The 6,292-nt window shown below is 38.4% G+C and overlaps 1 protein-coding gene across 1 annotated transcript in view; it reads left to right on the forward strand.

Moving 5' to 3' along the window:
* The window catches only part of LOC107702900 (regulator of G-protein signaling 3-like), a gene marked incomplete at its 3' end in the record, with an annotated part of 61,812 nt that overhangs the window by 44,375 nt on the left and 11,145 nt on the right, over positions 1-6,292 (forward strand). The gene's annotated exons all lie outside the window — the stretch shown is intronic.

Below are 6,292 nucleotides of genomic sequence, written 5' to 3' on the forward strand. Positions count from 1 at the left end.
CTATTCGGTTCACAATAAATGCTGCTCCACATGAACTCATCTCTACATCTGCTCTGAGCCTGGTTCACTTATGCATTTGGGAACACAACATGCACTGATAATTTTCCTAAGCAATGTGAAGTGCTTATGAACCGGCTGCTGTCAACAGAAGGGAAGCTTTAAGGGCTCCCTACAATTTTCCACCAAAATACAAGTTTGATGGTTTAACAAAATTAAGATAGTTGTAAATATTAGTATTGTAGTTTTACAGTTGCACTGTAAATATATATATATATATATATATATATATATATATATATAAATATTTTTTATAACAGAAGCACTGTCACCAATACTGATATCCTTACTATCACACCAACCATTTTAGAAAAAAATTTTTTTATAAAGAAATTTTTTTATGAGAGTTTTGCTACTACTATTACTAAAACTACTACTACTACCACTACTAGTTTACACCAGGGGTTTTCAAGCAAATCCTGGAGCCTCCCCAGCACCACATGAAAACTTGTTTTGTTGTTCACCTGGTACAACATTGAACTTGCGATGTGAAGAGCTTGGGTATGAGTGAAACAAGTCATGAGAAAAAAGCTAAAAGACTTGCTAAAATGTCATGGTTGCTCCAGTAAATGCATTTTTTATCTGACTTTTGCTTTTGTTAACACAATCTGTTTGTGTTCGGTTTAGGGTAGGTACTATGTTATTTTCAAACATGATAGAGCATTAAACATTTAGTGCCACTCACCAGACATTTCATTCACAAACTTCCACAACCAAGATAATTAAATATTGTCATAGTACCCAAGCTCCAGCGATACCGCCATCATGGGCAGTACAGCTGACGGAGGGAGGACCTCCGGGCTGGACAGCGCTGAGGCCGCGGGGTTTGAGAGTGTTGAGACCACCGGGATGCCAGCCGCTCGCACTGACATCATTGCTGGATCCATATCACTGGCCATTAGTCTTATCTCTCTTGGCCCAAGCTCCAGCAATGCGGCTGCATCTTGTGCGCATGGGCTGCAAACTGCTCTCCAGTCCATGAGCCCTCTCCAGTCCATAAATCCGCTCAAGAGCCTGCTTCAGTCCATGAATCCGCTCCAGAGCCCACTCAAGCCCCAGAGCTCAGTCCTGTGTTGACATTAGCCTGTGAGTTTCCTGCCTGTCCCATTTTGACCACAGTGGTCATGGCCAAGGAGGCCATCCCTGAACTCTCTGCCTGTCCTATCACGGCCAAAGAAGCCGTCCCTGAACTCACAGTCTGCTCTGCCCTGGTGGTCTTCAGCTTCGTCTGCTCTGCCCTGGTGGTCTTCGGCTTCGCCCTGGCTTCCTGCTCTGCCTGCTCCACCATGGTCTCCGCCACTGCTCCACGGACCAGGTCCTCCCCTACTCCTTGGTCCAGGTTCACCTCTGCTCCACAGTCCATGGTTTTAGTCTTTGTTCCACGGTCCAGGCCCACCTTTGCTCCACAGCCCATGGTCTTTGCCCACTGTTCCACAGTACATGGTTTCCATCATTGCTCCACAGTCTAGACATGCCATTGTTCCACGGTCCAGGCCCACCACTGCTCCACAGTCCATTCCATGATCCAGGTCCTGTTCCCCTTCACTGGCCTGGACCTCCATCCCTCCCCCTGTTCCGCCTCGGCTCCACTACCCTCCTGGACTTTTTGAGTTTTGTTTGGGTTGGGGCTGGTGTTACTTTAGAGTGTGAGCCACCTTTAGAGGCGGGGTATATGTTCTGCGGGTTTTTGGGTTTTGTTTCTTGTTTGGGGTTTCTTGCCTTCTATTTTGTGTTCTCTTGTCATTGTCTTGTGTTTCCCTGATCCTGTCATGTGATCCTGCCATGTGGTCCTTTTGTTCATGTGTCTTGTTGTCATTGGTTCCTTTGTTGTATGTCAAGTTCTCATTAGTTGCATTGTATCATGTGACCCCTTTGTTTGCTAAATATAGCCCTCATGTTTCATTGTCCATTTGTTTAGCTTTGTTCATGTAACCACTGTTGGTGAGTTCATGTTCATGTTTTGTTTATTTCATGGATTATGTTTGTTTTGTAACTTGCTTACGTTTCTGTTTCATAAATACTGCACTTGGGTTATCACTACACTTGCCTCCAGTGGACAATTTATTACAAAATCATTGTGTTCAAATGTAAATAAATAAATAAATAAATAAATGTATGTGTTAGAGCTGCATTTTACACACGAATAAAAATACTAATTACATCACATTGGAAAGGTAGAGTGTGACCTCATATTTATAGTGTGTAGGGCACTTTGTGTAATCATGTAGCTCAGCATCTAATATACTAAATCACAGCTTTAATACAATTGTAAATAGAATCCAAGTGATGCAAGTGTTTCCTTGTGACACTTACATTTATAATTCCACAGATTGTCCACGATTGCTATTGATGTAATTACTAGCTCATCTGTGATCCTAAATTCCGGGAACAGGGATGAGAACCACTGATCTATTAGATCGATCAGGAGCGGGCATCTGTTATGATGCATGATGGATACTAGCAGGCTTCATCCCTGAATAACATAATGCAACATAATAACATAATGACTTTAATTTTATTCTTCTTTCTCCAGTGTCTCAGTGCTCACTCATAATAGTAGCAGGAGATGTCCCTGGCCAGAGAGAGACTGAGGAATCAGAAAAATCAGAAAAAAATAGAGGAATATAGTATGTGTCTCTATGTTTTTTTGTGGAACTATATGCCATCTCTCTTTCTTTTGAGAAGTATAATCACAGTGAGGCAATGTACTGAGCGTCTGGCTAGCAGATTTGTATGTAGAAACAATAAAAACAAACAAACAAAATTAGTTCTCTCAATCGATTAAAAAAACTAATTAATTACACATTTTTATGTAATAAATCATGATTAATTGCATATTAATACAATATATTTATATTGTCATAATTTCCAAATTAATGTAGAAACAACATAAAGATGGTATATTTAAAATGCGTGTTTAATGGCATCTTTTTCCTAAGGCCAGTATCATTGATAGCAATCCTGCTACTGATGTCTCTATTAAATTGATTTTTTCCCTAATTTTTGGCCATTACTTATAGCCATTCAACATTACAGTATAATTGAAAGCCATTATTTTAAACATTTAATGGGCTTTGAAAAATATAACAACTTTTAATTTTAAGTGAAATTAAGACAGTCTTCACATAAACTGTAAATTGTATATGTATAAACTATAAATTGAATATAAATTAATCAGGGGTGGATTTAGTGAAGTGGGGGCCCCAGGCAAAATATAGGAATGGGTCCCTATACATTTGCACACATTTACCTAGATCATCCTTGAGGTTCCTTTTTTTGTTGTGATGCTTGCTGCTGCACAATGGTGCCCCATAGTTGTGTCTACATTTGTCTACAAATGTTTCTACATTTTTCATGTACATGTTATTTTGTCTTTCTTTTATGTTGTAGACCACGTAATAGCAATTGATTTACACTTCAGATACAGAAAAAGATACAAAAACAAAATAAATTATAAAATGGTAAACCTCACAATTAAGCCTTTAACCCATTGTTTTTAAAAGAAAAGGGATGAGTCAGAAGTATAAATTATTATATACATTTAAAATGGGGTTATGTGGGTGGATTTTCGCATTGGTCTGAATACAAATGGCAGACGTGATTATTGAAAATGCACATTCATTCTCTGCCAGTAGGAGGCGCTTTTGGAACATCAGAAATATAGCAGTTTCCCCGGAAACGGCTGTAAACAAAGTATAAAGGCTACTTTATCAGATAAAATGAAAATGCCATCGAAACATTTCTGAAGATAGTCGGTTCCCTAGTTAGGGAGAATGAGAAAAGTGTGAAAAAATATAGCCTATATTGATGAGGAAAGTCCACTGATGAGTTACCAGTGTAAGCCTATGTGCCTGGGCTCAGCCCAATTGCCTACACTCTCGAAAGGCTGTCAAATTCTAAACTTTAAAATACATTTATTTTTAGTTATTTTAACTACAAATTTAAATGAATCTGAAAAAAGAATGAAAAGGAAATAATACATTTACACATAAGAATTATCAACCAAAAAAAGTAACTGCGTATGCGTCCTCTACTTGGGTCCTTCTTATAAATTAGTAAGCGGCATTTTAAACAATGAACATATAATATGCACTGTTGCTTATGCAGCAGGTTTCACTTTAAAGGGGTCATATGATGCTTTTTTAAAGATCATTATTTTGTGTATTTGGTGTAACAGAATATGTTGACATGCTTTAATGTTCAAAAAACACATTATTTTTCAAATACTGTACATTATTGTAGGTCCTCTATGCCCCGCCTCTCTCAAACGCTTCGTTTTCTACAAAGTCTCCGCAGTACAGTGGATGCGCCTTCAGAGAGAAATGAATTAAGCGGGCTTTAGCTTTCACACTCTGCACAAACACTTGGATATGCACCTAACAGCGCACATTTATCTAGCTTAAACGTTTAAACTAACATTGTGATGTGCTTGAAATGTTTTATATCTATGAATTTTATTGTAGGCAAGTCAAGTGTTGAATTGAGAAGGTTAAATTGATCAAATGTGGTCAACTCTGTCGGCCGTTCTGGCCACTTGGTCGTCACTTTAAAAACAAAAACTTGAATCTAACAAACAAAAAATGCTCCAAACATTTTCTGAACTAACTTAATAAAGAAATGAAAAGAAATACAATCAATTTGCCATTTGACATCAAAAACAAAACTGAACTGAGCTGAGGATTCTGATAAGCTATAAGGCCTGAGCGTCTCAGCCCAGGGTCAGGCTAGAGCCTAGATTTGACGCCCGTGCAGGGCTTTACTCCACCTGTCTAGATCTGCTATGGGATTTATGTATTCCTATTCATACAGCAGCAGCACATCTTATGTGCTCACAGCAGAATGTCTGTATGTCTATTGGCAGTGGTAAGTCCACACTTTCTCTGCACCAGTGGCGTGCATAACAGATCTAGATCCACCAGGACCAAATTAACTTAGTTCTATCATGACAACTCTCTGAGGGATTGGCATATGGTAATGTACATGACAATGTTAATGTATTTGGTCTTGGCGGAATAGATCTGCTACGCTGCTGCTGCTGCTTCTGTGGGAGAGCAAGTACCGAGACTTGCTTCTGCCAATACATACACAACATGCTGCTGTGAGCATGTAAGAAATATTGCTGCTGCAAATATAACATACATGAAATAACCCCCATATAGCGTACATGAATCACCTCATAGCAGGTCTATACAGGTGGAGCTGGGGAAGGTGGAGGGTTTCTGAAGCAAGCTGCAACTGCTACGGCAAGCACTAATCATATATTTGAATGTTGAGCAGCGAGCTCATTGGCTACCGATACAGGAGAGAACCAATCAGCTGTGCCATGTGATAATGATGTCATTAGGTCAGATTGAGTTAGACCTTTCGGACTGCGCCATCTAGAGTTTCATGCCCGAACTCTGTATTTATATCCATTAAAATGCTAGAACTATTCAGAGAGATGTCAAGAAAAGGCTCAATACTAATTTGTAGAGGACAGTCCTTATAGTCATTAACAGCTTTTATCCCCTTCCATGTCACGGGAGTTATTGGGGCTGGGCGATATGGCCCAAAAATGATATATCTGCATTTTTTTTGGCTGAATAGCAATATACGCTATATATTTTCTGTTTTTTTTTTTTTTTTTTACTATTTGGATGAAATAAAATGATTTGGATGAAAAAAAAGTTATTTTACATTCTGCCCAATGTTGTCCAATGAAACAATGTTCATACTGAAGGCTATGAAAACAAATATAGTGAATGTAACCATGTAGGTTATGCTACATATCATGTGCAAAAAAGGGTAAAAGTTACATTCTAATATTGTAACAGTACAATCTAAAAACAAAATAATGCTTTTTAAAGCAGAAGTTAATACTTAAATGAAACTTAGTTAAATGAAAATAAAAACAAAAAGCACAGTATTAGGCTATTTTGATTACCTCATTATAATAGTCACTTTACAGTTAGCGCTTATCATGAAATGCACTTACTTGTAGGTTTACAATTCCACGTACGGCACATTTATTGTCCAACCACAAATATTTTAGCAAAATGCATATTTTAGTCAGAATTATTGCGATCTTATTCTATCGTGCTCTGTCTGTTTGGTGCGCATGCGCGTGGCGGCGCTCGTTCACTAAAGTCTGTGAAGTTTAGCGGAAAATCACATGAAGAAAATCGCTCATCCATTCCTGACAGCAAAATGGAAATATTTTCATGACTTTCTAACATTTAGATGCACTATAATATAT

Source organism: Sinocyclocheilus anshuiensis, unplaced genomic scaffold (assembly GCF_001515605.1).
Source record: "Sinocyclocheilus anshuiensis isolate Anshui unplaced genomic scaffold, SAMN03320099.WGS_v1.1 scaffold238, whole genome shotgun sequence".
Taxonomy (NCBI): domain Eukaryota; kingdom Metazoa; phylum Chordata; class Actinopteri; order Cypriniformes; family Cyprinidae; genus Sinocyclocheilus; species Sinocyclocheilus anshuiensis.